This window comes from Leptodactylus fuscus, unplaced genomic scaffold (genome assembly GCF_031893055.1).
Source record: "Leptodactylus fuscus isolate aLepFus1 unplaced genomic scaffold, aLepFus1.hap2 HAP2_SCAFFOLD_131, whole genome shotgun sequence".
Lineage (NCBI taxonomy): Eukaryota > Metazoa > Chordata > Amphibia > Anura > Leptodactylidae > Leptodactylus > Leptodactylus fuscus.
The window spans coordinates 231,372-259,259 of record NW_027440154.1 but is presented as its reverse complement, the minus strand read 5'-3'; the positions used below and the strand labels follow the sequence as shown (position 1 = coordinate 259,259).

At 46.4% G+C, this 27,888-nt stretch overlaps 15 non-coding genes across 15 annotated transcripts; 9 read left to right on the top strand and 6 right to left on the bottom strand.

Moving 5' to 3' along the window:
- The first annotated feature begins 2,431 nt into the window (after window positions 1–2,431).
- TRNAG-UCC (transfer RNA glycine (anticodon UCC)) lies at window positions 2,432–2,503 on the top strand. Its single transcript has one exon. It is a non-coding gene; the product is annotated as a tRNA-Gly (tRNA).
- A 1,279-nt stretch (window positions 2,504–3,782) lies between these two features.
- Window positions 3,783–3,868, bottom strand: TRNAY-GUA (transfer RNA tyrosine (anticodon GUA)). Its single transcript is given in 2 exon segments — window positions 3,783–3,818; window positions 3,832–3,868. It is a non-coding gene; the product is annotated as a tRNA-Tyr (tRNA).
- A 195-nt stretch (window positions 3,869–4,063) lies between these two features.
- Window positions 4,064–4,135, bottom strand: TRNAE-UUC (transfer RNA glutamic acid (anticodon UUC)). Its single transcript has one exon. It is a non-coding gene; the product is annotated as a tRNA-Glu (tRNA).
- A 1,014-nt stretch (window positions 4,136–5,149) lies between these two features.
- Window positions 5,150–5,221, top strand: TRNAE-UUC (transfer RNA glutamic acid (anticodon UUC)). Its single transcript has one exon. It is a non-coding gene; the product is annotated as a tRNA-Glu (tRNA).
- A 173-nt stretch (window positions 5,222–5,394) lies between these two features.
- Window positions 5,395–5,480, top strand: TRNAY-GUA (transfer RNA tyrosine (anticodon GUA)). The gene is given in 2 exon segments: window positions 5,395–5,431; window positions 5,445–5,480. It is a non-coding gene; the product is annotated as a tRNA-Tyr (tRNA).
- A 1,128-nt stretch (window positions 5,481–6,608) lies between these two features.
- On the bottom strand, window positions 6,609–6,682 carry TRNAN-GUU (transfer RNA asparagine (anticodon GUU)). Its single transcript has one exon. It is a non-coding gene; the product is annotated as a tRNA-Asn (tRNA).
- A 2,061-nt stretch (window positions 6,683–8,743) lies between these two features.
- On the top strand, window positions 8,744–8,829 carry TRNAY-GUA (transfer RNA tyrosine (anticodon GUA)). The gene is given in 2 exon segments: window positions 8,744–8,780; window positions 8,794–8,829. It is a non-coding gene; the product is annotated as a tRNA-Tyr (tRNA).
- Window positions 8,830–13,740: 4,911 nt separating this feature from the next.
- TRNAG-UCC (transfer RNA glycine (anticodon UCC)) lies at window positions 13,741–13,812 on the top strand. The gene has a single exon. It is a non-coding gene; the product is annotated as a tRNA-Gly (tRNA).
- Window positions 13,813–15,090: 1,278 nt separating this feature from the next.
- TRNAY-GUA (transfer RNA tyrosine (anticodon GUA)) lies at window positions 15,091–15,176 on the bottom strand. The gene is given in 2 exon segments: window positions 15,091–15,126; window positions 15,140–15,176. It is a non-coding gene; the product is annotated as a tRNA-Tyr (tRNA).
- Window positions 15,177–15,369: 193 nt separating this feature from the next.
- TRNAE-UUC (transfer RNA glutamic acid (anticodon UUC)) lies at window positions 15,370–15,441 on the bottom strand. The gene has a single exon. It is a non-coding gene; the product is annotated as a tRNA-Glu (tRNA).
- Window positions 15,442–16,458: 1,017 nt separating this feature from the next.
- On the top strand, window positions 16,459–16,530 carry TRNAE-UUC (transfer RNA glutamic acid (anticodon UUC)). Its single transcript has one exon. It is a non-coding gene; the product is annotated as a tRNA-Glu (tRNA).
- Window positions 16,531–16,702: 172 nt separating this feature from the next.
- TRNAY-GUA (transfer RNA tyrosine (anticodon GUA)) lies at window positions 16,703–16,788 on the top strand. The gene is given in 2 exon segments: window positions 16,703–16,739; window positions 16,753–16,788. It is a non-coding gene; the product is annotated as a tRNA-Tyr (tRNA).
- A 760-nt stretch (window positions 16,789–17,548) lies between these two features.
- On the bottom strand, window positions 17,549–17,620 carry TRNAG-UCC (transfer RNA glycine (anticodon UCC)). The gene has a single exon. It is a non-coding gene; the product is annotated as a tRNA-Gly (tRNA).
- A 5,429-nt stretch (window positions 17,621–23,049) lies between these two features.
- TRNAE-UUC (transfer RNA glutamic acid (anticodon UUC)) lies at window positions 23,050–23,121 on the top strand. Its single transcript has one exon. It is a non-coding gene; the product is annotated as a tRNA-Glu (tRNA).
- A 170-nt stretch (window positions 23,122–23,291) lies between these two features.
- Window positions 23,292–23,377, top strand: TRNAY-GUA (transfer RNA tyrosine (anticodon GUA)). Its single transcript is given in 2 exon segments — window positions 23,292–23,328; window positions 23,342–23,377. It is a non-coding gene; the product is annotated as a tRNA-Tyr (tRNA).
- The last annotated feature ends 4,511 nt before the right edge of the window (window positions 23,378–27,888 follow it).

Below are 27,888 nucleotides of genomic sequence, written 5' to 3'. Positions count from 1 at the left end.
ACCAAAGTATCCCGGCAAAGGAGGCCAAAAACGCAATGTGAACACTCCTTTAAAGTGAAAGTCCCACCCCCAAACAGGCTGCTATGCTAGTAACATAGCCGCCTACATCATTATTATTCTCCAGCTACAAACTTATATATTATATATTATTGCCCCAGTTCCCTCTCCGCAGTGCCGCACACCCGATGTCCCAACAATACCCCCCGTCCACCTTCTAACATCTTTCCATTGCCCCCTCTCAACTTTTGAAGAACCAAAAGAGGGATCAAATGTGCGGCGCGCTTCGCGCGCCTCAGGAAATTTAGCCCCACCCACTGTTATGTTGCCTGCGCCCACTCATTAATTTTCCATGTGCCCACACACTGTATAATCCTTCTACAGTCACCCGTAAATTATATGTCCCCTCTCCGTCTCTCCTCCAGCTTCATATACACCCTTCATCTGCCCCCAGATTCATGTCCCCTCCATCTCTGCCCCCAGATTCATGTCCCCCCATCTCTGCCCCCAGATTCATGTCCCCTCCATTTCTGCCCCCAGATTCATGTCCCCCCATCTCTGCCCCAGATTCATGTCCCCCCATCTCTGCCCCAGATTAATGTCCCCTCCATCTCTGCCCCCAGATTAATGTCCCCTCCATCTCTGCCCCCAGATTAATGTCCCCCCATCTCTGCCCCCAGATTAATGTCCCCTCCATCTCTGCCCCCATATTAATGTGTCCTCCATCTCTGCCCCCAGATTCATGTCCCCTCCATCACTGCCCCCAGATTCATGTCCCTCCATCTCTGCCCCCAGATTCATGTCCCTCCATCTCTGCCCCCAGATTCATGTCCCCTCCATTTCTGCCCCCAGATTCATGTCCCCCCATCTCTGCCCCAGATTAATGTCCCCTCCATCTCTGCCCCCAGATTCATGTCCCTCCATCTCTGCCCCCAGATTCATGTCCCCTCCATCTCTGCCCCCAGATTCATGTCCCCTCCATCTCTGCCCCCAGATTCATGTCCTCTCCATCTCTGCCCCCAGATCTATGTACCCTCCATTTCTGCCCCCAGATTCATGTCCCCTCCTTCATCTGCCCCCAGATTCATGTCCCTCCATCTCTGCCCCCAGTGTCATGCCGTCCTCTCCTTCATCTGCCCCCAGATTCATGTCCCTCCATCTCTGCCCCCAGTGTCATGCCGTCCTCTCCTTCATCTGCCCCCAGTTTCACGTTCCACATTACACTTACCTTCTCCTTCGCTCCCCCGCTGCTCTCTGCGCGCCTCTCTCTCTTACTGGCGCACAGTTGTAGACATGTGTCAGCGAGAGAGGCGGTGAAGCGAGGAGCTGACACAGGTCAGCTCCTCGTTTCAGCCACATATGTGTCAGCGAGAGAGGCGTGCAGTGGCGAAGCGAGGAGCTGACCTGTGTCAGCTCCTCGCTTCAGCCGCGTATGTGTTCAACTCAGATCTGCGTCCTCTGCGTCCTTCAGCCGCGTATGTGTTCAACTCAGATCTGCGTCCTCTGCGTCCTTTTAAATTTGGCTGGGCCCCTGACGCCAGTAGCAGTAATACTGGCCTATCGGCGGCCCTGGATGCATGTATATCTGCCCACCCTCTTATTGGTGTATTAAGGGCCCACAGGGTCTCACTTCAGGTTTATTTGCCCATCTTGTACAGGTCAAGGTATCCGGTTCAGCCGCCCCTGCCTTGCTGAGGAGCCGTACCCATATTCCTACTCTCACCGATGACGCTTATTCAGACCTTCAGGAATCAGCCCTATATATATATATATCTCCCCATCCACAAATAATAATCTAATTCAAATATGTATCTTGCACCAAAGCTATTTGACCCCTGCCCGTTTACATAAGATGGGGCTCCGGCAGCACCCTGGGGTCTACTCTGATTTCTGGCACATGATTTGGGACTGTCTGGTTGTTGAAGGATTTTGGATGGAGGTGATGGGTCTAGTATCTGATGTATTAGCTGCTCCTGTTCCCCTCACCCCTGAAATCTGCTTATTTGGTGTCTTAGAGGACGAGCTCTGGCCGCTCCATTCTCGTATAGATTCTTCCTATTCTTAGCCAGGAAAGCCATCGCCTTACGCTGGACGGTCCCCGATCACCTTCGAGTCTTAGTAAATAGTAAATTCGATCCTTCCTCACAATCGCATGGTGTATAAAGGAAGGGGCTATCCTACTAAAATCTCGGCATGTCACAGAAGAACTCATCATATCCAGAAGATTACAAATTTACCTTGAGGTCATAAACTCCTGCAGTGCAGGGACACGTTCCTGGATAAGGAGACGCAAGTGACAGGTTTTGGTCCAACTCTGACTACAGCTCGTGAGGGCAGCTAGAAAGTTCTCTGAAGGTGCGAAATTCCTGTGTGCGCCTCTCCTGGGGTTAAAGGTCATCTCCAGAAAACATCAGGGAAACCATCTAGACATGAAGCGTTGGTGGTATAGTGGAGAGCATAGCTGCCTTCCAAGCAGTTGACCCGGGTTCGATTCCCGGCCAACGCAGGAGTTATTTTATGCTTTCCATAGGAAAAAAAAATTCTGATCTACATTTTGAGATTAGACTAAAAGAAATAGCAAATTCTACTCAATATTTTCTGGTCACATCTCACCGGGATCACTATCCTGAATCCAACCATAAGTGGGAGAGGAGCAAATAACAGCGAGGACGCCGCAGTCACTGCTCAGCCCGAAACCTCCGACCATCCAGACGATTGATCCGATAATCACGTCCTGAGGTTTCCTGCACATCTGACACATCTACAAATCCATCCAAGTCTCTGCCTCAGGCCGGTCACAGTCTTCAGGACTCTTCTGCGTTTCTTTGAGCCAAAGGCACAAATGGCTGAAATAAGAATGGGAAATATCTAGGAAGACAACAAATTAAAAACTAAACAAAAAGTTGCAGCTCTCCCCATTCTCCCTCATCTGCGGGGTCTCCTCTCCGGGGTTTATCTCACAGTCTCTGAGGGTATAAGCAGTCGCCCCTTTCTGTGGTTTCGGCCCCTCCTCCCTTTACCTGCTTTCTGTCCTGTGGTAAGTGAGGAGCCGTAATTACCCTAATACAAGCTCCACCTCATAAAGATAGGAAGGGAATGGGGGAGGGGCGGAGTCTTCTTAAAGGGGCTCTATCAACAAAAAGGCTATTCAGGCACCGTAAATGTTATATTAAAGTAAAACCCTAAAAAGAATGTGATCTACTTATGGATCGTGCACGCTGGGCGGGCATTCAGGGTGCGCCGTCTTCTTCATCCACACCTCTTCTTCCTCCGATGTCCTCCGGTCCCGTCCTCCTCCGGCGCTCGCAAACTGACACTGATAAAAAAAAAATGGCCTGGGCGCCTGCGCAGTAGCCGTAGTAGCAGCCGCATGCTACTGCACATGCACCCAGGCCTTTTTTTTTTATATCAGTGTCAGTTCGCGAGCGCCGGAGGAGGACGGGACCGGAGGACATTGGAGGAAGAAGAGGCGTGGATGAAGAAGACGGCGCACCCTGAATGCCCGCCCAGCGTGCACGATCCGTAAGTAGATCACATTCTCTTTAGGGTTTTACTTTAAAACGGGAAGGGGGGGGGGGGTAGTTTAATATAACATTTACGGTGCCTGAATAGCCTTTTTAAAGCCTATTCACACATATGTGGGGCTCTAGCAGCAGGATTTTGCTGATAGAGCCCCTTTAAGGAACAAAAGAATAATTACATATTAATCTCATTCCTGGCTGCAGATTGTAGAGACTCCGCATATAATGATATAGTTGTGCTCAGTTACTAGAATTGTAAAAACCTCCTTCGAGCCGGAATTGAACCAGCGACCTAAGGATATCTGTGTGACCTCTACAGTCCTCCGCTCTACCAGCTGAGCTATCGAAGGCTTGTGGCCTGTGCCTGTCACCCTGATATAACACTGGATACAGCCAATAGCCAGGAAAAACAAGAATAACAGAAAACTTTTTTTTACTCATTAGCGGTAATTAAATTTCTCTTTCCTCAAAAAAAAAAAAAAAAAGAAAAAAGAAAAAAAAAGTTAATTGTTTTGAGAGAAGGAATTTAAACAAAACAGAATCACTTCCCATACCGGGAGTCGAACCCGGGCCGCCTGGGTGAAAACCAGGAAACTTAACCGCTAGACCATATGGGAGAGAAGAAATCCTAACACGGCTCTGAGACCAATCACATCTCAGCACTACCAGGACCATCTGCCATTGGGCGACCTCTTCTCATGGGGGCAGTTCTGTCACATCCTGGGGCAGTTTCTTGCGAAAGATCAAAAAATCCTTTAGGTTTGGTAGGAAATCCCCCTCCTGTTACCCGGAGCCTCCATGGGGTCCTCAGTGGCCCCGGCATTACTAACAGTATTATGTCACCTCTATTCACACCTCACATCTGACTTCTTCTCCTTTAAGTAGAGATAGCGCAGGTACTCATCAAAAACACGTAACTTTGTCATTGGATATGTCGCCAACCTCGCACAACTTATTCCTCAGGTTATTGATGGCGATCTTGTAAGGAATATTAGCAGAATGACTCCTGATGTCACCGGAACAAAAAGAAGTAACATCTCCAATATCCAGAGACTCAGAAAGTCCCCGATGTCTTTAAGACCTTTCCCAATCTATGGCAAGAAACTCTCTATATAAACTGTCCAGGATACGAAACAGAAGTGACCCCATGACAAGAGGTCATCCTGGGGTCACCCACGTCTTCAGGCTCCTTAGGCAGTAGATATAGCTCAGGTACTCTTGGATATTCTTGGACAAAAGAAAAGTCTCCGGATAAGTGAAGGACTGCTGGTGTCTCCTCACTTCTACTACATGGAAGGACATGTGATGACGTCTTCTGAGACCCGCCGCTTTTGATGATGTTTTTTACGAAGCAGTGCTCATACGGTAAAGATGTCAGAGTCACAGGAAAAAAAGTTATACTGCTGTTGTAGCTGAGATTTGACCCGGATCAACTGCTTGGAAGGAAGCGACGCTCCCCACTATGCCACCAACGGGTATGGCGAGCTCTAGGCTCCCAATGACATGTTGATGGTCATGTTGGAGAAGACCCTAAGAATACACAGAACAGAGGCCGAGCCAATAGCAGATGGTCCTGGTGGTGCTGAGATCTGACGGGTCCTGACGCCCTTACTGGACCAGATCCCTATCTCTCCCATATGGTCTAGCGGTTAGGATTCCTGGTTTTCACCCAGGCGGCCCGGGTTCGACTCCCGGTATGGGAAGTGACTCTGTTTTGTTTAAATTATTTCTCCCAAAATTAATTTTTTTTGTAGTTTTGTGAAAAGAAAAAAATGTATTAATGACAAAAAAAACGTTCTGTGTTATTATTGTTTTTTTTTTCCTGGCTATTGTCTCTATCCAGTGTTATATCAGGGTGACAAGCACAGGCCACAAGCCTTCGATAGCTCAGCTGGTAGAGCGGAGGACTGTAGAGGTCACACAGATATCCTTAGGTCGCTGGTTCAATTCCGGCTCAAAGGAGATTTTTACAATCCTAGTAAATGAGCACAACTATATCATTATATGCAGAGTCTCTACAATCTGCAGCCAGGAATGTGATTAATATGTAATTATTTTTTTTGTTCCTTATGAAGACTTGGCCGTCCCTTAGAAATACTGGTTTTTATTGGTATGCAAATTAGTTCTCTCACTGCGATGGGGGCGTCTCCACTGCTGCTCGAGAACACGATCCTGCGACACCTCTATCTTCGGCTGGATCTTCCCCTTCTCTGTCGTCTTCCTCCTGCATCACCTCCGACACCTGCGCAGTTGGCTCTGCCAGTGAGACACCAGCAGAGCCGAGTGCAAATGCTGGCTGGCAGCTATTTTTGGGAGGCCGCTCCTGCATTGAACTTCAAGAGAAAGAGCGGCCTCCCAAAAATGGCTGCCCTGCACAGTCGGCTCTACTAGTGTCTCACTGGCAGAGCCAACTGCGCATGTGCCAGAGGTGACGCAGGAGGAAGACGACAGAGAAGGGGAAGATCCAGCCGAAGATAGAGGTGTCGCAGGATCGTGTTCTCGAGCAGCAGTGGGCCCGCCCCCATCGCAGTGAGAGAACTAATTTGCATACCGGTAAAAAACGGTATTTCTGAGGAATGGCGTGGCGGAGATCACATCTAGAGGTAAGAGACGAATAGACTTTATAAAGACTATTCCGACGTCTTATCCACAAAAATAGAGGTTTTAATGGTAGAATCACTTTAATAGTATTGGCTAATATGCAGAGTGATACCTAATATGCTTGTTTTATTTTTTATATATATTGTGACATGAGAGAATTAGTTGTTTTTTTTAAAAAACTTTTTATCATTTCTATATTATTCAGGAATATGACACTATTTTTACTGTTCCATTGGGGACTAGAACCTGCAACCACTTGATCCCCCTCTGCCCATATACTGTACTTCCTCTGTTTTGCAGTATACAGAACATTATTAGGTGAAAGACAACTACAGGTCAGTTCTTGGCACCTGAAGACTTTTATTATTCTCCAGTTATACACGGCAACCCCCGAGACTCCTGTGATGTCACTGCTGCGGAGCGGGGTGCAGGGTGCTGGGCTGGAAGGGGTTAAATGTGTGAGATGCAGATCAAAGAAAAGGCTGGGAACGTCCCTGGGTGGGCTCGAACCACCAACCTTTCGGTTAACAGCCGAACGCGCTAACCGATTGCGCCACAGAGACGGCATGTCCAGCAGTGTTAAGGGAAAGGTCCATCATTTTAAGGGCATCTCTCTCAGATGACCTTCCGAACAGCAAAATGGAAAAAGAAAAACAAAAAAAAGCTGTGGGCCCCTAATCACCAACAAATGGCTTGGCTGCTAAACTCCTCCATGGACGGCAAGACAGAGTGCGCCTCCCTGTTATCGACTTGATGGCGCTCAGAGAAAAGATAGAACTTCTCCTCAGCCAGCAATCAATGGCAGCAGAGTGGCGCAGCGGAAGCGTGCTGGGCCCATAACCCAGAGGTCGATGGATCGAAACCATCCTCTGCTAAGATTTTTTTTTTTTTTTTACAGTCTCCAACATTACAATTCAGTAAAAGTCTCCTGTGAATTAGGATTTGTGTTTCTGGTCGGGGAATAGACAGCAGAGGACGATATCTCCGGCCGCCTCTTACTTGGGGAATAAAATGTCATAACCTCGGAGGTTTCTGAAGTCTCTGCCCCGTCCTGTGAGATTCTTCTCTGCTCCCTTTTCTTTCCTCTCTACACTTTCCCCGCCCTGCGCTGGCCTAGAGTAGTATACAGCAGCCTGCACACACAGTATATAAGTCCGGGCCAGCAGGTAACGAGGATCCGCACCTAGGAGACAGACGCGCACTCGCTGGTATATAACAGGGTTTACTTGTGGGAAATGGGAATGAAATAACAAGGGAAACAGATAAGTTCTATATAACAGTATGAGAATAACACGCAATATAAACCGGCCATATGTGTATAATTGTACAGTACCGGGTGTATACAGTCTCTGAGCTCTCTGCGGTGCTCCCTCGGTGCAGGCCTGGGCCCAGGAACTCTGCAGACTCTGTCTTGGGTGAAGGTCCGGACACAGTGATGGCAGCCTAAGGCTCACTCTGTAACACACACAGCAATCCACTTTTGGTTGAGCTTCAGCCGTCCAAAGAAAGTCTCTGAACCGGGCTTTAGTCTCTAGAACAATCTCAGCAACACCGCTGCTTTCTCCTGTCAGTCTCTGCAGGGCTTCAGGCCTTCTACTGTGCCCTAAACCAGCAATGGCCTCTAAGGGTAAGTTCACACAGAGTAAAATGGAGTGTATTTTGGAGTGTAATTTTACACGTGTAAAAAATTTACGCGCATATTTTGGAGCGTTTTTTTTACACGTGGCGTTTACGGAGCTTCCTGCTCCACCTCACTTCTTTTGAACTGCACCATTAAGCAGCTAGAACCAGGGAGAATATTGTCTCTCACATTAGTACAGTCCCAGGCTATTATCTCTCACACCAGTAGGTGGCAGCAAAACAACACTGTTTAAGGCAATTTCACAGAAAAGTTTGGAAGGGGCTACTGACTCCTACACAGTATATAGTTATGTTATATGTTATGTTCTTGGTTTATACATTGGATAAAACTGTATTTCAGCCCATCTGCTGGTGATAAGACGACTGCTATTAGACGGCCCCTACACTACAGCAGACGCCATATTCCTGTCTCCTTATATACAGCGGGTATTTGCAGTGACGCTCTTAGTCTTGCAGTGCTGGGGGAACCTTTTTGTATTGCGGCCCCAGCACCGGGCACCTGCTGTCCTGCTCAATCTTCTCCTGAAGTCCACGGCCCGAGACTCGCCGCTGTTTAGACTGACTCAGTGGCAGAAAACTGCTCTGTACCGGCGGTCTGCTGCAGGAAGTCAGCAAATCCTCATTTTCCATTGTGTGAACGTCCCCTTACATTTTGGGCACCCTCCCGCCGTCCCAGCACTGGGTGACATGTTCTGCTATCACCTCTGTCTACATCCTCAGTCCGTACAGAGCTGAATACAATGGTGGGTCCTGAGGCCCATTCTGGACTAGATCACTATCTCTCCCATATGGTCTAGCAGTTAGCGTTCCAGTTTAGAAGTGTTTATGTTTTCTTTAAATAATTTCCCCCAAACCTAATGACAATTTTTTTTTTTTTTGCAAAAAGAAAATAAATTCTGAATGACTAAAAAAGGTTTTGTGTTATTTTCCTGGCTATTGGCTGTATCCAGTGTTATATCAGGGTGACAGGCACAGGCCACAAGCCTTCGATAGCTCAGCTGGTAGAGCGGAGGACTGTACAGGTCACACAGATATCCTTAGGTCGCTGCTTCAATTCCGGCTCGAAGGAGATTTTTACAATCCTAGTAACTGAGCACAACTATATCATTATATGCAGAGTCTCTACAATCTGCAGCCAGGAATGAGATTAATATGTAATTATTCTTTTATTCCTACAGAAGACTCCGCCCCTCCCCCATTCCCTTCCTATCTTTATGAGGTGGAGCTTGTATTAGGGTAATTACGGCTCCTCACTTACCACAGGACAGAAAGCAGGTAAAGGGAGGGGCCGAAACCACAGAAAGGGGCGACTGCTTATACCCTCAGAGACTGTGAGATAAACCCGGAGAGGAGACCCCGCAGATCAGGGAGAATGGGGAGAGCTGCAACTTTCCATTTAGTTTGTTGTTGTTTTTTTCTTGCAGAAGGGAGAAGTGTAAGAACTTCCTAGATATTTCCCATTCTTGTTTCAGCCATTTGTGTCTTTGGCTCAAGGAAACGCAGAAGAGTCCTGAAGACTGTGACCGGCCTGAGGCAGAGACTTGGATGGATTTGTAGATGTGTCAGATGTGCAGGAAACCTCAGGACGTGATTATCGGATCAATCGTCTGGATGGTCGGAGGTTTCGGGCTGAGCAGTGACTGCGGCGTCCTCGCTGGTATTTGCTTCTCTCCCACTTATGGTTGGATTCAGGACAGTGATCCCGGTGAGATGTGACCAGAAAATATTGAGTAGAATTTGTTTTTTCTTTTAGTCTAATCTCAATTGTAGGTCAGAATTTCTTTTCTTATGGAAAGCATAAAACATCTTCTGCGTTGGCCGGGAATCATGTTAAGGGCATCTCTCTCAGATGACCTTCCGAAGAGCAAAATGGAAAAAGAAAAGCAAAAAAAAGCTGTGGGCCCCTAATCACCAACAAACGGCTTGGCTGCTAAACTCCTCCATGGACGGCAAGACAGAGTGCGCCTCCCTGTTATCGACTTGATGGCGCTCAGAGAAAAGTTAGAACTTCTCCTCAGCCAGCAATCAACGGCAGCAGAGTGGCGCAGCGGAAGCGTGCTGGGCCCATAACCCAGAGGTCGATAGATCGAAACCATCCTCTGCTTTTTTTTCTTTTTTTTTTTTTTATATTTATACAAATGTCAGAGATCACTACACTACAGCGGTTACACATGGAGACCGGCGACCTCAGTGACTATAATGGCGGCCACCAGGTCTCTGACAATTCAAAACTGAAAATGGTGGAGAAAAAAGTCCATTCTGTAGGCCTGTACTCGCTGCTGATTTTCGGTGGTTTCTGCTGGATTCTCCAACACAGACGTATAACCCCCCCAGCACACGTCCAAAGAGGGGGTATTGGTTGCTGATGATGTCACATGTCTGGACCTGGAAAGGAAGGTAAGTATAATGGGGACAAGGGGTTGGGCCAGAGAGGAGGTGCCAGCCGGGTCACTCAGGCAGAGCCATCTATAGACTCAGACCTCAGATCTGAGGAGAATATCCAGCCCTGAGATTACCCCGATCCTGTACATGGCGATCACATGATCAGCGGGGCAGGGATTCTGGGTCTGAGGAAACATTCCAGTAATGTAATAGTTAATATTTACCTATAACATGTGAAGGTTTAGTAGACAGACCAGAGAGTGTGAGAATCCGTGTACGGGGCCGCAGGTGTAGATAGAGATGTAAGAAGAGGAGGCCGCGTCTGGATTGCCCCTTGCCCCCTTTACTATTCACACTGCCTTTGGTTCCTCCAGCTGTTATTCTCCAGACAGATCCGCTGTATAAAGATGTGACCATACGAACCCGGGAGGAAAGAGTGGCTTAATATGTGGACGACCCCCTTGTATTTCTGTCTGATCCTGCTGTCACACACACACCCCCCCCCCCGGTCAACTACGATATCTCCGGTCCTGGTTGTTGTCCCGGGCTCTCGTCCCAGCCCAGAGGTTCACCTAGCATATCATTTAATTATAACCAGTTTGTGGCCGGTGTTAGAGCGCCCCCATCTGTTCGGAGGTAAGCTGCTTCTCCTCCATAACCTGGCAGTACAGGTTTGGCGACAGGCTAAGCGTGTAGAGGCCTATAATATTCCCGTACACAATTTTTTAGGGTTTCTCCAAATTAGGCCTGTCCTGTCTACACAGATGCATTCAGGGCCGCCATCAGGAATTTTGGGGCCCCATACAGCCTAAGTGTCTGGGCCCCCCCCTCCCCCGCCATTTTAAAACTACTTTATTTTGCGACATACCAATTCTGTATTACATTTCCCTTTGTTTAGCAGCATTACAAGGCTTAATCAGATTCTATTTGCAGGTACAATCTGCTCCGTGTGACAGCGCCTATAGAGAGCCAACACCATCTATAAGAGCCTCCTAATAAATCCTCAGGGCTTATTCACATTGTGTTTTTGGCCTCCCTTGCCGGGATACGTTGGTAACCAGTCAGAATCAGCTGTCAACTTATCCCTGCACGAAGAACTGGCCATTAAAAAAAAGGGGGGCCTGCAGTTCTCCGTGCAGGGATAAGTGGGGAGCTGATTGTGACTGGTGACCAAAGTATCCCGGCAAAGGAGGCCAAAAACGCAATGTGAACACTCCTTTAAAGTGAAAGTCCCACCCCCAAACAGGCTGCTATGCTAGTAACATAGCCGCCTACATCATTATTATTCTCCAGCTACAAACTTATATATTATATATTATTGCCCCAGTTCCCTCTCCGCAGTGCCGCACACCCGATGTCCCAACAATACCCCCCGTCCACCTTCTAACATCTTTCCATTGCCCCCTCTCAACTTTTGAAGAACCAAAAGAGGGATCAAATGTGCGGCGCGCTTCGCGCGCCTCAGGAAATTTAGCCCCACCCACTGTTATGTTGCCTGCGCCCACTCATTAATTTTCCATGTGCCCACACACTGTATAATCCTTCTACAGTCACCCGTAAATTATATGTCCCCTCTCCGTCTCTCCTCCAGCTTCATATACACCCTTCATCTGCCCCCAGATTCATGTCCCCTCCATCTCTGCCCCCAGATTCATGTCCCCCCATCTCTGCCCCCAGATTCATGTCCCCTCCATTTCTGCCCCCAGATTCATGTCCCCCCATCTCTGCCCCAGATTCATGTCCCCCCATCTCTGCCCCAGATTAATGTCCCCTCCATCTCTGCCCCCAGATTAATGTCCCCTCCATCTCTGCCCCCAGATTAATGTCCCCCCATCTCTGCCCCCAGATTAATGTCCCCTCCATCTCTGCCCCCATATTAATGTGTCCTCCATCTCTGCCCCCAGATTCATGTCCCCTCCATCACTGCCCCCAGATTCATGTCCCTCCATCTCTGCCCCCAGATTCATGTCCCTCCATCTCTGCCCCCAGATTCATGTCCCCTCCATTTCTGCCCCCAGATTCATGTCCCCCCATCTCTGCCCCAGATTAATGTCCCCTCCATCTCTGCCCCCAGATTCATGTCCCTCCATCTCTGCCCCCAGATTCATGTCCCCTCCATCTCTGCCCCCAGATTCATGTCCCCTCCATCTCTGCCCCCAGATTCATGTCCTCTCCATCTCTGCCCCCAGATCTATGTACCCTCCATTTCTGCCCCCAGATTCATGTCCCCTCCTTCATCTGCCCCCAGATTCATGTCCCTCCATCTCTGCCCCCAGTGTCATGCCGTCCTCTCCTTCATCTGCCCCCAGATTCATGTCCCTCCATCTCTGCCCCCAGTGTCATGCCGTCCTCTCCTTCATCTGCCCCCAGTTTCACGTTCCACATTACACTTACCTTCTCCTTCGCTCCCCCGCTGCTCTCTGCGCGCCTCTCTCTCTTACTGGCGCATAGTTGTAGACATGTGTCAGCGAGAGAGGCGGTGAAGCGAGGAGCTGACACAGGTCAGCTCCTCGTTTCAGCCACATATGTGTCAGCGAGAGAGGCGTGCAGTGGCGAAGCGAGGAGCTGACCTGTGTCAGCTCCTCGCTTCAGCCGCGTATGTGTTCAACTCAGATCTGCGTCCTCTGCGTCCTTCAGCCGCGTATGTGTTCAACTCAGATCTGCGTCCTCTGCGTCCTTTTAAATTTGGCTGGGCCCCTGACGCCAGTAGCAGTAATACTGGCCTATCGGCGGCCCTGGATGCATGTATATCTGCCCACCCTCTTATTGGTGTATTAAGGGCCCACAGGGTCTCACTTCAGGTTTATTTGCCCATCTTGTACAGGTCAAGGTATCCGGTTCAGCCGCCTCTGCCTTGCTGAGGAGCCGTACCCATATTCCTACTCTCACCAATGACGCTTATTCAGACCTTCAGGAATCAGCCCTATATATATATATCTCCCCATCCACAAATAATAATCTAATTCAAATATGTATCTTGCACCAAAGCTATTTGACCCCTGCCCGTTTACATAAGATGGGGCTCCGGCAGCACCCTGGGGTCTACTCTGATTTCTGGCACATGATTTGGGACTGTCTGGTTGTTGAAGGATTTTGGATGGAGGTGATGGGTCTAGTATCTGATGTATTAGCTGCTCCTGTTCCCCTCACCCCTGAAATCTGCTTATTTGGTGTCTTAGAGGACGAGCTCTGGCCGCTCCATTCTCGTATAGATTCTTCCTATTCTTAGCCAGGAAAGCCATCGCCTTACGCTGGACGGTCCCCGATCACCTTCGAGTCTTAGTAAATAGTAAATTCGATCCTTCCTCACAATCGCATGGTGTATAAAGGAAGGGGCTATCCTACTAAAATCTCGGCATGTCACAGAAGAACTCATCATATCCAGAAGATTACAAATTTACCTTGAGGTCATAAACTCCTGCAGTGCAGGGACACGTTCCTGGATAAGGAGACGCAAGTGACAGGTTTTGGTCCAACTCTGACTACAGCTCGTGAGGGCAGCTAGAAAGTTCTCTGAAGGTGCGAAATTCCTGTGTGCGCCTCTCCTGGGGTTAAAGGTCATCTCCAGAAAACATCAGGGAAACCATCTAGACATGAAGCGTTGGTGGTATAGTGGAGAGCATAGCTGCCTTCCAAGCAGTTGACCCGGGTTCGATTCCCGGCCAACGCAGGAGTTATTTTATGCTTTCCATAGGAAAAAAAAATTCTGATCTACATTTTGAGATTAGACTAAAAGAAATAGCAAATTCTACTCAATATTTTCTGGTCACATCTCACCGGGATCACTATCCTGAATCCAACCATAAGTGGGAGAGGAGCAAATACCAGCGAGGACGCCGCAGTCACTGCTCAGCCCGAAACCTCCGACCATCCAGACGATTGATCCGATAATCACGTCCTGAGGTTTCCTGCACATCTGACACATCTACAAATCCATCCAAGTCTCTGCCTCAGGCCGGTCACAGTCTTCAGGACTCTTCTGCGTTTCTTTGAGCCAAAGGCACAAATGGCTGAAATAAGAATGAGAAATATCTAGGAAGACAACAAATTAAAAACTAAACAAAAAGTTGCAGCTCTCCCCATTCTCCCTCATCTGCGGGGTCTCCTCTCCGGGGTTTATCTCACAGTCTCTGAGGGTATAAGCAGTCGCCCCTTTCTGTGGTTTCGGCCCCTCCTCCCTTTACCTGCTTTCTGTCCTGTGGTAAGTGAGGAGCCGTAATTACCCTAATACAAGCTCCACCTCATAAAGATAGGAAGGGAATGGGGGAGGGGCGGAGTCTTCTTAAAGGGGCTCTATCAACAAAAAGGCTATTCAGGCACCGTAAATGTTATATTAAAGTAAAACCCTAAAAAGAATGTGATCTACTTATGGATCGTGCACGCTGGGCGGGCATTCAGGGTACGCCGTCTTCTTCATCCACGCCTCTTCTTCCTCCGATGTCCTCCGGTCCCGTCCTCCTCCGGCGCTCGCAAACTGACACTGATAAAAAAAAAATGGCCTGGGCGCCTGCGCAGTAGCCGTAGTAGCAGCCGCATGCTACTGCACATGCACCCAGGCCTTTTTTTTTTATATCAGTGTCAGTTCGCGAGCGCCGGAGGAGGACGGGACCGGAGGACATTGGAGGAAGAAGAGGCGTGGATGAAGAAGACGGCGCACCCTGAATGCCCGCCCAGCGTGCACGATCCGTAAGTAGATCACATTCTCTTTAGGGTTTTACTTTAAAACGGGAAGGGGGGGGGGGTAGTTTAATATAACATTTACGGTGCCTGAATAGCCTTTTTAAAGCCTATTCACACATATGTGGGGCTCTAGCAGCAGGATTTTGCTGATAGAGCCCCTTTAAGGAACAAAAGAATAATTACATATTAATCTCACTCCTGGCTGCAGATTGTAGAGACTCCGCATATAATGATATAGTTGTGCTCAGTTACTAGAATTGTAAAAACCTCCTTCGAGCCGGAATTGAAGCAGCGACCTAAGGATATCTGTGTGACCTCTACAGTCCTCCGCTCTAACAGCTGAGCTATCGAAGGCTTGTGGCCTGTGCCTGTCACCCTGATATAACACTGGATACAGCCAATAGCCAGGAAAAACAAGAATAACAGAAAACTTTTTTTTACTCATTAGCGGTAATTAAATTTCTCTTTCCTCAAAAAAAAAAAAAAAAAAAAAAGAAAAAAAAAGTTAATTGTTTTGAGAGAAGGAATTTAAACAAAACAGAATCACTTCCCATACCGGGAGTCGAACCCGGGCCGCCTGGGTGAAAACCAGGAAACTTAACCGCTAGACCATATGGGAGAGAAGAAATCCTAACACGGCTCTGAGACCAATCACATCTCAGCACTACCAGGACCATCTGCCATTGGGCGACCTCTTCTCATGGGGGCAGTTCTGTCACATCCTGGGGCAGTTTCTTGCGAAAGATCAAAAAATCCTTTAGGTTTGGTAGGAAATCCCCCTCCTGTTACCCGGAGCCTCCATGGGGTCCTCAGTGGCCCCGGCATTACTAACAGTATTATGTCACCTCTATTCACACCTCACATCTGACTTCTTCTCCTTTAAGTAGAGATAGCGCAGGTACTCATCAAAAACACGTAACTTTGTCATTGGATATGTCGCCAACCTCGCACAACTTATTCCTCAGGTTATTGATGGCGATCTTGTAAGGAATATTAGCAGAATGACTCCTGATGTCACCGGAACAAAAAGAAGTAACATCTCCAATATCCAGAGACTCAGAAAGTCCCCGATGTCTTTAAGACCTTTCCCAATCTATGGCAAGAAACTCTCTATATAAACTGTCCAGGATACGAAACAGAAGTGACCCCATGACAAGAGGTCATCCTGGGGTCACCCACGTCTTCAGGCTCCTTAGGCAGTAGATATAGCTCAGGTACTCTTGGATATTCTTGGACAAAAGAAAAGTCTCCGGATAAGTGAAGGACTGCTGGTGTCTCCTCACTTCTACTACATGGAAGGACATGTGATGACGTCTTCTGAGACCCGCCACTTTTGATGATGCTTTTTACGAAGCAGTGCTCATACGGTAAAGATGTCAGAGTCACAGGAAAAAAAGTTATACTGCTGTTGTAGCTGAGATTTGACCCGGATCAACTGCTTGGAAGACAGCGACGCTCCCCACTATGCCACCAACGGGTATGGCGAGCTCTAGGCTCCCAATGACAGAAAGAAGATGGTCATGTTGGAGAAGACCCTAAGAATACACAGAACAGAGGCCGAGCCAATAGCAGATGGTCCTGGTGGTGCTGAGATCTGACGGGTCCTGACGCCCTTACTGGACCAGATCACTATCTCTCCCATATGGTCTAGCGGTTAGGATTCCTGGTTTTCACCCAGGCGGCCCGGGTTCGACTCCCGGTATGGGAAGTGACTCTGTTTTGTTTAAATTATTTCTCCCAAAATTAATTTTTTTGTAGTTTTGTGAAAAGAAAAAAATGTATTAATGACAAAAAAAACGTTCTGTGTTATTATTGTTTTTTTTTTCCTGGCTATTGTCTCTATCCAGTGTTATATCAGGGTGACAAGCACAGGCCACAAGCCTTCGATAGCTCAGCTGGTAGAGCGGAGGACTGTACAGGTCACACAGATATCCTTAGGTCGCTGGTTCAATTCCGGCTCGAAGGAGATTTTTACAATCCTAGTAAATGAGCACAACTATATCATTATATGCAGAGTCTCTACAATCTGCAGCCAGGAATGTGATTAATATGTAATTATTCTTTTGTAATTTAAGAAGACTCCGCCCCTCCCCCATTCCCTTCCTATCTTTATGAGGTGGAGCTTGTATTAGGGTAATTACGGCTCCTCACTTACCACAGGACAGAAAGCAGGTAAAGGGAGGAGGGGCCGAAACCACAGAAAGGGGCGACTGCTTATACCCTCAGAGACTGTGAGATAAACCCGGAGAGGAGACCCCGCAGATCAGGGAGAATGGCGAGAGCTGCAACTTTTTGTTTAGTTTTTTGTTGTTGTTGTTGTTGTTTTTTTCTTGCAGAAGGGAGAAGTGTAAGAACTTCCTAGATATTTCTCATTCTTGTTTCAGCCATTTGTGCATTTGGCTCAAAGAAACGCAGAAGAGTCCTGAAGACTGTGACCGGCCTGAGGCAGAGACTTGGATGGAATTTGTAGATGTGTCAGATGTGCAGGAAACCTCAGGACGTGATTATCGGATCAGTCGTCTGGATGGTCGGAGGTTTCGGGCTGAGCAGTGACTGCGGCGTCCTCGCTGGTATTTGCTCCGCTCCCACTTATGGTTGGATTCAGGACAGTGATCCCGGTGAGATGTGACCAGAAAATATTGAGTAGAATTAGCTTTTTCTTTTAGTCTATAATCTCAAGATGTAGATCAGAATTACTTTTCTTATGGAAAGCATAAAACATCTTTTGCGTTGGCCGGGAATCGAACCCGGGTCAACTGCTTGGAAGGCAGCTATGCTCTCCACTATACCACCAACGCTTTGTATCTGTATATACATGAGGTCTTCTAGAGGTGACCCCCGGAGCCGCTCATACATATTACATTATTACATAGGTAACATTTTATAGCCACATTTTATTTTTTGAGGGGGGAGCGATTCAAAGAACTTACTTTGTCCATTGCGATAATTTTTATGGCAATGACTGTAAACAACATTATTTCTTAATAGTTTTGGCTAATATGCCATGTCTGGCAGTGTTAGGGGAAAGGTCCATCATTTTAAGGGCATCTCTCTCAGATGACCTTCCGAAGAGCTAAATGGAAAAAGAAAAACAAAAAAAAGCTGTGGGCCCCTAATCACCAACAAATGGCTTGGCTGCTAAACTCCTCCATGGACGGCAAGACAGAGTGCGCCTCCCTGTTATCGACTTGATGGCGCTCAGAGAAAAGTTAGAACTTCTCCTCAGCCAACAATCAATGGCAGCAGAGTGGCGCAGCGGAAGCGTGCTGGGCCCATAACCCAGAGGTCGATGGATTGAAACCATCCTCTGCTAAGTGCTGGGATTTTAGTCTCCAACATTACAATTACATACCTCCTAACTTTTGAAGAACTGAAAGAGGGACAAAATGTGCAGCGCGCGTAGCACCCCGCGGCAAATTTAGCCCCGCCCACTTTTGTGTTGACTCCGCCCACTCGTTAATTTTTCATGTGCCCGCACACTGTATAATCCTCCGACAGTCACCCGTAAATTATATGTCCCCCCTCTATCTCTCCCCCAGTTTCATATACACCCTTCATCTGCCCCCAGTTTCATGTCCCCCTTCCATCTCTGCCCCCAGTTTCATGTCCCTCCATCTCTGCCCCCAGATTCATGTCCCCCTTCCATCTCTGCCCCCAGATTCATGTCCCCCCTCCATCTCTGCCCCCAGATTCATGTCCCCTCCATCTCTGCCCCCAGATTCATGTCCCCCCATCTCTGCCCTCAGATTCATGTCCCCCCATCTCTGCCCCCAGATTCATGTCCCCCCATCTCTGCCCCCAGATTCATGTCCCCCATCTCTTCCCCCAGATTCATGTCTCCACATCTCTGCCCCCAGATTCATGTCCCCCATCTCTTCCCCCAGATTCATGTCTCCACATCTCTGCCCCCAGATTCATGTCCTCTCCATCTCTGCCCCCAGATTCATGTCCCCCATCTCTTCCCCCAGATTCATGTCTCCACATCTCTGCCCCCAGATTCATGTGCTCTCCATCTCTGCCCCCAGATTCATGTCCCCCCATCTCTGCCCCCAGATTCATGTCCCCCATCTCTTCCCCCAGATTCATGTCCTCTCCATCTCTGCCCCCAGTGTCATGCCGTCCCCTCCTTCATCTGCCCCCAGATTCACATTCCACCTCCACATTAAACTTACCTTCTCCTCCGCTCCCTCGCCGCTCTCTGCGCGCCTCTCTCCCTGACACATGCGGCAGAAGGAAGGAGCTGACACAGGTCAGCTCCTCGCTTCGCCGCTGCGTGTCTCTCTCACTGACACATATGCGGCTGAAGCGAAGAGCTGACCTGTGTCAGCTCCTCGCTTCGCCGCTGCCGCCGGCTTCTGGTTTGCAGACGCGATGTCACATGTCACATTGCGTCTGCAAACCAGGAGCCCGGCGGCAGCGGCGAAGCGAGGAGCTGACACAGGTCAGCTCCTTGCTTCAGCCGCATATGTGTTCAACTCAGATCTGCGTCCAGGACGCAGATCTGAGTTGAAATCGGGACATACCTCCCTCCAACCGGGACCGCGGGACATGTCACCCAAATCGTGACTGTCCCGCGGAAATCGGGACGGTTGGGAGGAATGCAATTCACTAAAAGTCTCCTGTGAATTAGGATTTGCGTTTCTGGACAGGGAATAGACAGCAGAGGATGATATCTCTGGGATAAAATGGAGTATAAAATGTTGTCATAACCTCGGAGGATTCTGAAGTCTCTGCCCCGTCCTGTGAGATTCTTCCCTGCTCCCTTTTCTTTCCTCTCTACACTTTCCCCGCCCTGCGCTGGCCTAGAGTAGTATACAGCAGCCGGCACATACAGTATATAGTTATATATATACCAGGGGAAGACATACAGCTGCCCCAGCACTGAGCACCAAGAACATTATTATTATTATTTATTTATTTATATAGCACCATTAATCCCATGGTGCTGTACATTATTATATTAATCCCATGGTGCTGTACATTATTATATTAATCCCCTGGTGCTCTGTACATTATTATATTAATCCCATGGTGCTGTACATTATTATATTAATCCCATGGTGCTCTGTACATTATTATATTAATCCCATGGTGCTGTACATTATTATATTAATTCCATGGTGCTGTACATTATTATCTTAATCCCATGGTGCTCTGTACATTATTATATTAATCCCATGGTGCTCTGTACATTATTATATTAATCCCATGGTGCTCTGTACATTATTATATTAATCCCATGGTGCTCTGTACATTATTATATTAATCCCATGGTGCTCTGTACATTATTATATTAATCCCATGGTGCTCTGTACATTATTATATTACTCCCATGGTGCTCTGTACATTATTATATTAATTCCATGGTGCAGTACATTATTATATTAATTCCATAGTGTTGTACATTATTATATTAATCCCATGGTGCTCTGTACATTATTATATTACTCCCATGGTGCTCTGTACATTATTATATTAATTCCATAGTGTTGTACATTATTATATTAATCCCATGGTGCTTTACATTTGGGGGTTACATACAATACACAGAATATACAGGTAGATATAATACTAACAGTGACTGATTGGCACAGTGGGGTAGAGGGCCCTGCCCGCGAGGGCTTACAATCTATGGGGGAAGGGGGTAGAGACAGAAGGAGAGGGGGAGACTGTACAGATGGCGGTGCGGTGATAGTGTTATTGGGGGGTGTAGGCCTTACTGAATAGGGGAGTCTTCAGGGCCTTCTTGAAGCCTGTGATTGTGGGGGTCAGTCTTATGTGTCGTGGTAAGGAGTTCCAGAGTATGGGGGATGCACAGGAGAAATCTTGGAGATGGTTGTGTGAGGAGTGGATGAGGGCAGAGCGGAGTAGGAGATCATTGGAGGATCTGAGGTTACGTGTGGGCAGGTAGCGGGAGATTAGGTCAGAGATATATGGAGGGGACAGGTGAGGTCAGAGATATATGGAGGGGACAGGTTGTGGATAGCTTTGTATGTTAGCGTTAGTGGCTTGAACTCAATTCGCTGGGCTATAGGTAGTCAGTGGAGGGACTGGCAGAGGGGAGCAGCTGATGAAGATCGGGGGGTGAGGTGGATTAAGCGAGCAGCACAGTTTAAGGTGGACTGGAGGGGGGCGAGGGTGTTAGCTGGGAGTCCATGGAGAAGGGTGTTGCAGTAGTCTAGGCGGGAGATTATGAGGGCCTGGACGAGCATCTTGGTAGTTTCCTGGGTGAGGAAGGGGCGGATTCAATGGATGTTCTTGAGCTGGAGGCAGCAGGAGGTGTTGAGGGTTTGAACATGTGACTTGAAGGATAGGTTGGAGTCCAGGGTAACCCCAAGACATTGTGCATGTGGGACTGGGGAAAGTGGGGTTCCGTTGACTTTGATAGATGGGTCAGGTGGAGGGGCCATACAGGGTGGGGTGAAGATGATAAACTCTGTTTTCTACATGTTGAGTTTGAGAAAGCGGGAGGAGAGGAAGGAGGCTACGGCCGCTAAACAATCTGGAATTCTGGCCAGCAGGGAGGTAATGTCTGGTCCAGAGATGTATATTTGGGTGTCATCGGCATAGCAGTGGTACTGAAAGCCATGAGATTCTATGAGTTGGCCCAGGCCAAGGGTGTAGATGGAGAACAGGAGGGGTCCTAGGACGGAGCCCTGGGGGACACCTACAGAGAGAGGGCGTGGTGAGGAGGTGGTGTGCGAGTAGGAGACACTGAATGTGCGGTCGGTGAGGTATGAGGAGATCCAGGAATGGGCCAGGTCTGAGATACCAAGGGATGAGAGAATTTCTAACAGGAGGGAGTGGTCAACTGTGTCAAAGACAGAGGAGAGGTCTAGGAGGAGGAGGACAGAGTAATGGCGCTTGGCTTTAGCGGTTTGCAGGTCATTGGTGACTTTTGTTAGGGCAGTTTCAGTGGAGTGCCGGGGTCTGAAGCCTGACTGAAGTCTGTCAAAGAGCAGGTTGGACGAGAAATAGGAGGAGAGTTCGGAGTGGACATGCTGCTCAAGAAGTTTTGAGGCATACGGGAGCAGTGAGATGGGACGATAGTTGGCAGGAGAGGACGGGTCCAGGGACGGTTTCTTAAGTATAGGAGTGACAGTGGCGTGTTTGAAGGCGGAGGGGAAGGATCCATTGGTTAGGGATAGGTTGAAGAGATGGGTTAGGGCTGGAGTAATGACTTCAGTGAGTTTGGGGATGAGATGTGACTGGATCGGGTCGAGCACGCAGGAGGTGAGGTGGGATTTGGAGATTAGGGAGGAGAGTTTTTCGTCAGTTATGGAGGAGAAACAGGTCAGGGATGAGGAGCAGTAAGTAGTTGGGCGGAGGGGTTGTCGGGGGAGTAGGGCGAGACTGTCTCTAATGGTGTCAATTTTAGTTTTGAAGTAAGCGGCAAAGTCGTCAGCTGAGATAAGTGATGTCAGAGGGGGGGCAGGAGGACGGAGGAGGGAGTTGAAGGTGGAGAAGAGCTGTTTGGGGTTGTGAGAGAGTGCAGATATGAGTGTGGTGAAGTAGACCTGCTTTGCAGAGGTGAGTGCGTTCTTAAATGAGAGAACTGCTTCTTTGTACCTGAGGAAATCCTCCTTGGAATGGCTTTTCTTCCAGAGGCGTTCTGCAACCCGCGAGGCACGTCTCAGTTTTTTAGTCAGGTCAGTGTGCCAGGGTTGTCTATTGATCGGTCGGGCTCTGGTGTTTGTGTAGGGGGCCACAGAATCAAGGGCTGAGGTAATGGTGGTATTATAGAAGGCAGCAGCGGCATCTGTGTCCTGGAGTGAGGAGATGTCAGCGAGCGGTAGGAGAGAGTCTGAGAGTGAATTTTTCCTTTTATTACTCACACTCGTGATAGTAGTAGAGGATTCGGTATTTCGGTATTCGCAGATTCTACAGACTAATCATTAATAAGAAGATAAATGGAGACATCAGTAATAACAGTCGTCATACACAGCACTCTTATGTACAGAAGATATACAAGTATCGCCGTGATAAGAAGGTGGTAACATAAAGACTTCTAGCGCTGTATCATCTTGATGGTCATTAGGTGGCGACACTCCAGGAGACAACAAGTAGATGTACGAGCCTACGGATTAAGATTCATAGGGAAGATAAAAGTCAATACTTGGGCTGTTCACATGGAGTTAAGTAGAAAGGCCCAGCCAATAGCAGATGGTCCTGGTGGTGCTGAGACCTGACGGGTCCTGACGCCCTTACTGGACCAGATCACTATCTCTCCCATATGGTCTAGCGGTTAGGATTCCTGGTTTTCACCCAGGCGGCCCGGGTTCGACTCCCGGTATGGGAAGTGACTCTGTTTTGTTTAAATTATTTCCCCACAACTGTTCACTTTTTTTTTCTTGGTGAAAAAAAAAAAATTATTAATGACAAAAAAAACGTTTTGTGTTATTATTGTTTTTTACCCTAACTATTGGCTCCATCCAGTGTTATATCAGGATGACAAGCACAGGCCGCAAACCTTCGATAGCTCAGCTGGTAGAGCGGAGGACTGTAGAGGTCACACAGATATCCTTAGGTCGCTGCTTCAATTCCGGCTCGAAGGAGATTTTTACAATCCTAGTAAATGAGCACAACTATATCATTATATGCAGAGTCTCCACAATCTGCAGCCAGGAATGAGATTACCATGTAATTATTCTTTTGTAATTTAAGAAGACTCCGCCCCTCCCCCAATCACTTCCTATCTTTATGAGGTGGAGCTTGTATTAGGGTAATTACTAGAGATGAGCGAACACTAAAATGTTCGAGGTTCGAAATTCGATTCGAACAGCCGCTCAATGTTCGTGTGTTCGAACGGGTTTCGAACCCCATTATAGTCTATGGGGAACAGATACTCGTTAAGGGGGAAACCCAAATCCGTTTCTGGAGGGTCACCAAGTCCACTATGACACTCCAGGAAATGATGCCAACACCTCTGGAATACAACTGGGACAGCAGGGGAAGCATGTCTGGGGGCATCTAACACACCAAAGACCCTCTATTACCCCAACATCACTGCCTAACAACTACACACTTTCCACATTCAAAAAAACCTCTATCAAAGTGGGAAAATACCTGGAAACCTTCTTTACTCCCCAAATGGATGGACACAAACCCCAATTTAAGCTCAACAAACAGTAACAACCACCCCTTTAAATCACGTTCCCCATGACAACCACAAATGGAATAGGCAATGGGAATTCCAAAAGCCCTCACCCTTAACTGTCATTTTGAGTGTGTGTGTGTGTGTGTGTGTGTGTGTGTGTGTGTGTGTGTGTGTGTGTGTGTGTGTGTGTGTGTGATGTGGTAAGACCTTCCAAAATTCACTTTTCTAGCCCTTAACATGAGCCCTTCCAAACAAAGTTACAGGACCTTAAGCTGAGCTACCAGCAGAGATTGAGGCCCTTGGCATGAGTAGAGCCTTGCACCAGCAGTGTTTTTGGCACTTAGGGTGAGTTGAGCCTTGTACCAGCGTGTGTCCCTTAACATCAGGCGGGCCCTAAGTTCTGCGCTTTGCACAAAAGTTCCACATTAACTAGGCTGAATGGTACAAAGATTAGTAGGCCCAAGAACCAGGAACAGGTCTTGCAATGGCTGTCGGATAACGCTTAAAGCACATTGTCCACCAGCCAGTCAGCCTCTACCTCCTCTTACCCAATAGTCTTGTCCTCCTTCCACCCAAAATTCCCAATCTTCCCAGAACAATAACCCCAACTGTCCCTGCTCCCCAGAGCTGTTCTCCCTTCCTTTGACTGTACCGCAACCTGCCCCTCCATTTCGCGATTCCACGGACCTAACAGACGAGTATCTGTGTCCAGATGCTCAAACACTAGAGTCTCCTCCATTCCATCTCCGGTCGATTTGGTGGCGGATGACCAGCAACCCACCCTCATCGACGACGATGAGACGCAGTTGCTGTCAGGGAAGCCAGTTGACATGCGCATTGTGCAGGAGGAGGAGGCGAGACAGGAGTTGGAAGAGGAGGTGGTGGACGACGAGGACACCGACCCCACCCTGTTAAATATCTTGTATTTGCCGGTGAGACTTGTGTCCACTGTTAAATATCTGGACCTGGCCTTGTCCACGATAGGAAGAAGTCAGCTTGTTATAAATCAGTGTAGAGGTTTATTAATATCTTGAAGGAAAACACAGGAACAGGGAAAATGTCCAAATAACACAAATATCAGTCAATTGTCAATAGCTTACATCTTCAGAGAAGTTAAATCATCTGGATATCTTGTAGTTACAGCTTGGTTCATGCTTGTCATCTGGTTGGTGGACTTGGGCTGGTTACGACGTCCATGGATGTCCATCTGCCTGGACCACCCACCCTGGTGTTCCCAAAGACAGACCTCCTGGTCTTCCCCTGGTCTTCCCAAAGACAGACCCAGACATGTGTATTTCTTACTCATTTATATTCATGAGAGTGGGTGTTACCTTCCATCTTGTAGCTATGTGAGGAGATTTCTAAAATAGTGTACACTAACCGCACCCATGTTCCAAGAATATAAGACTATGATGTCAGTAGAGTGTTAACCCCATGTCTGCTAGAGAATATTGTAAATATATAATATTTAACATTTCCCCCTTTTGAGAGTGAAATATCTGTTTGAACTCTCAAGATATACCATACAACAATATTCATACAATTAGATTATATCTTCTTTCTTCTTTGCTGAATACTGGAACTTAATTTTCATTAATTGTCCATATAACAATAATTTCATCAATTTACAATAAATTTTGTCATTAATAAATGTTATGGTATGTTATGGTAAACTGTGATCAAAGATGGAAACAATTTGATCCACTATCTAACCTACACCTGATGAAGGCTCTTCTTTCATCGTCTGGTCTTCTGGTCATCTCTTCTTCCATCATAATAGAAGGCTTATTACCACAAATGTAGTTCTTGACTTAAAGTCCTTTAGATTTCCTCCGTGTTGTGCAGATATTATAACATTGTCCATTAAAGTTCATATTATCAACAAAGTCCATATGTTATGTTTCACTTTACCAAAACATAGACTGTAGTGGAGTTTTTCCTTCTGTAATTCCCTTGACCACCTGTCACTGTAGAACAACAATGTGACACTTCTGGAGCAATACTGCAAAAGCAAGGCAAGTGTGAATTCTGACATCATCCCTGCTGCTTGTCAGTAAGGTTCAGTCCTGGAATCTCAGTCTCATGGATACACAATATCTGTGTTCGGGTTTTATCATTCACAACCCTTTTGCTCACCAAACAACTTGAAGTCTTGAAATAGAGAGGATTCCACCAAACATTGATGAGGACGTCCTTATATCTGTCCAATCATCCGCTGATCAAAGGTTCCAAACTCCAGCAATAATTTTTAAACACAGTCCTTGGCATAAGCTTAAGCATATAGCATCATACCTTCAGGTTATCTTTTCCCGCACATCTTCTTCTTGTAACTGTTAAAGTCTTTTTATTAACATTTGATATCAAACTTTCTCATAATCTTGGACTTGATTGAAGAAAAGTTTTCTTTCCCTAATAGCTAAGCCAAACTAGGCAATTAACTAAACTATAATATCACAGTGTACCATACCACTCATTTATATATCATACTTCTCTTTATATTGTATCAATATTTATATTTGACTTATAAAATATTGATATTCAATACATTTATCAAACTATCTGATAATAGTACTTTGGATACAATAATCTATATAAACATCATATATCAACATATATCTTTATATCTATATGTATGAATATATATGTGTACTTTACTTGTGATGACAAATTGCAACATAACTCTGAAATATAATGTGATTATTAATTACCATTCTATAGACAATCACTATATTTATTCTTTAGTTAGAACTTTTCACCAATTATACTAAACATATGTTCCTATATGATTGTGTTATCATACTTATCATACATTTTCTAAAGTTTAATCACTTTATTATCCTTTTTAATAAGAAATAATTTTATTTTGAACATTACTTTATTAATTATCATTGTGTTCCTTATCTGAGACACAATATTAACCCTTTATTCATAAAAACTTATGTGACTAAAGTTTCCTCTTAACACCTCGTCTCTTCACAGACTCCTGTGTCCTTTTTTAACCTTTCAGATACCTCCAATACCAAGAATAGAGACAAGACTTAAGACACTTGACTCTGTCTTACACTTAACTGTATATATTCTTGTGTACTGGCTGTATATGAATACCATATATATGAAATAAGTATATAAAACATAAACATTTCAAAATATGTCACATCCTATAATCAGAAGTTTAAAGAATAAACCAGAGACTATCTCTCTTGATATCCCATATCCTTTGATGATATTGTGATACCTCTCCCTTCATGAAGATGATTAGCTTATCTTATTTGCATATAAGACACATGTTTTCCCAAATTTTTTTTTTCCAATGTTTGTTTTCCCAATGTTTGTAGATGTTGATGTGTGTAAGTGTATGCAAGTGTGTGTGTACATGTAAGAATACATAATCAATAATAATACAATAAAACAATAATACAATACTGGCTATAGCTAACTAGATTTTCCCACCATAACTAATATATTTATTATCCCATGATCCAATTACCCCAATAAACCTTTATTATTTGTCAGGTTTGAACAAATATATTGAAGATTATCTGTATCTTCTCAAAAGCTACTTTTTCCTACAGAATGTTCACCTAAAATAACCTTGCTTTGTAGTGCAGCTGTCACCTTTTCTCTCAGCTCATGTGACTTAAACACTTGGTTTTCCTGTAGGTATAAACATATGAGGTTCCTTTCAATGGATTTCACATATATTTGCTAATTTCCCAATTTAATATAGAGGATCATATAAGATAAAAAATAGAAAGAAATAGAAAAAGAAAATAGAAATAGAAAATAGAAAGAAATAGAAAATAGAAAGAAAATAGACGTCTCTTTGTTGGATATATTTTCCTTTTTTCCTTGTTGGATGCATCCTGATTTTCTTAGGCCTATTTGTGATGTCACAGATCTGTTGTATACACCAGTGGACACATAACACACATAACACTTATACTGACCAGCCCATCAGGGTCACAGGTC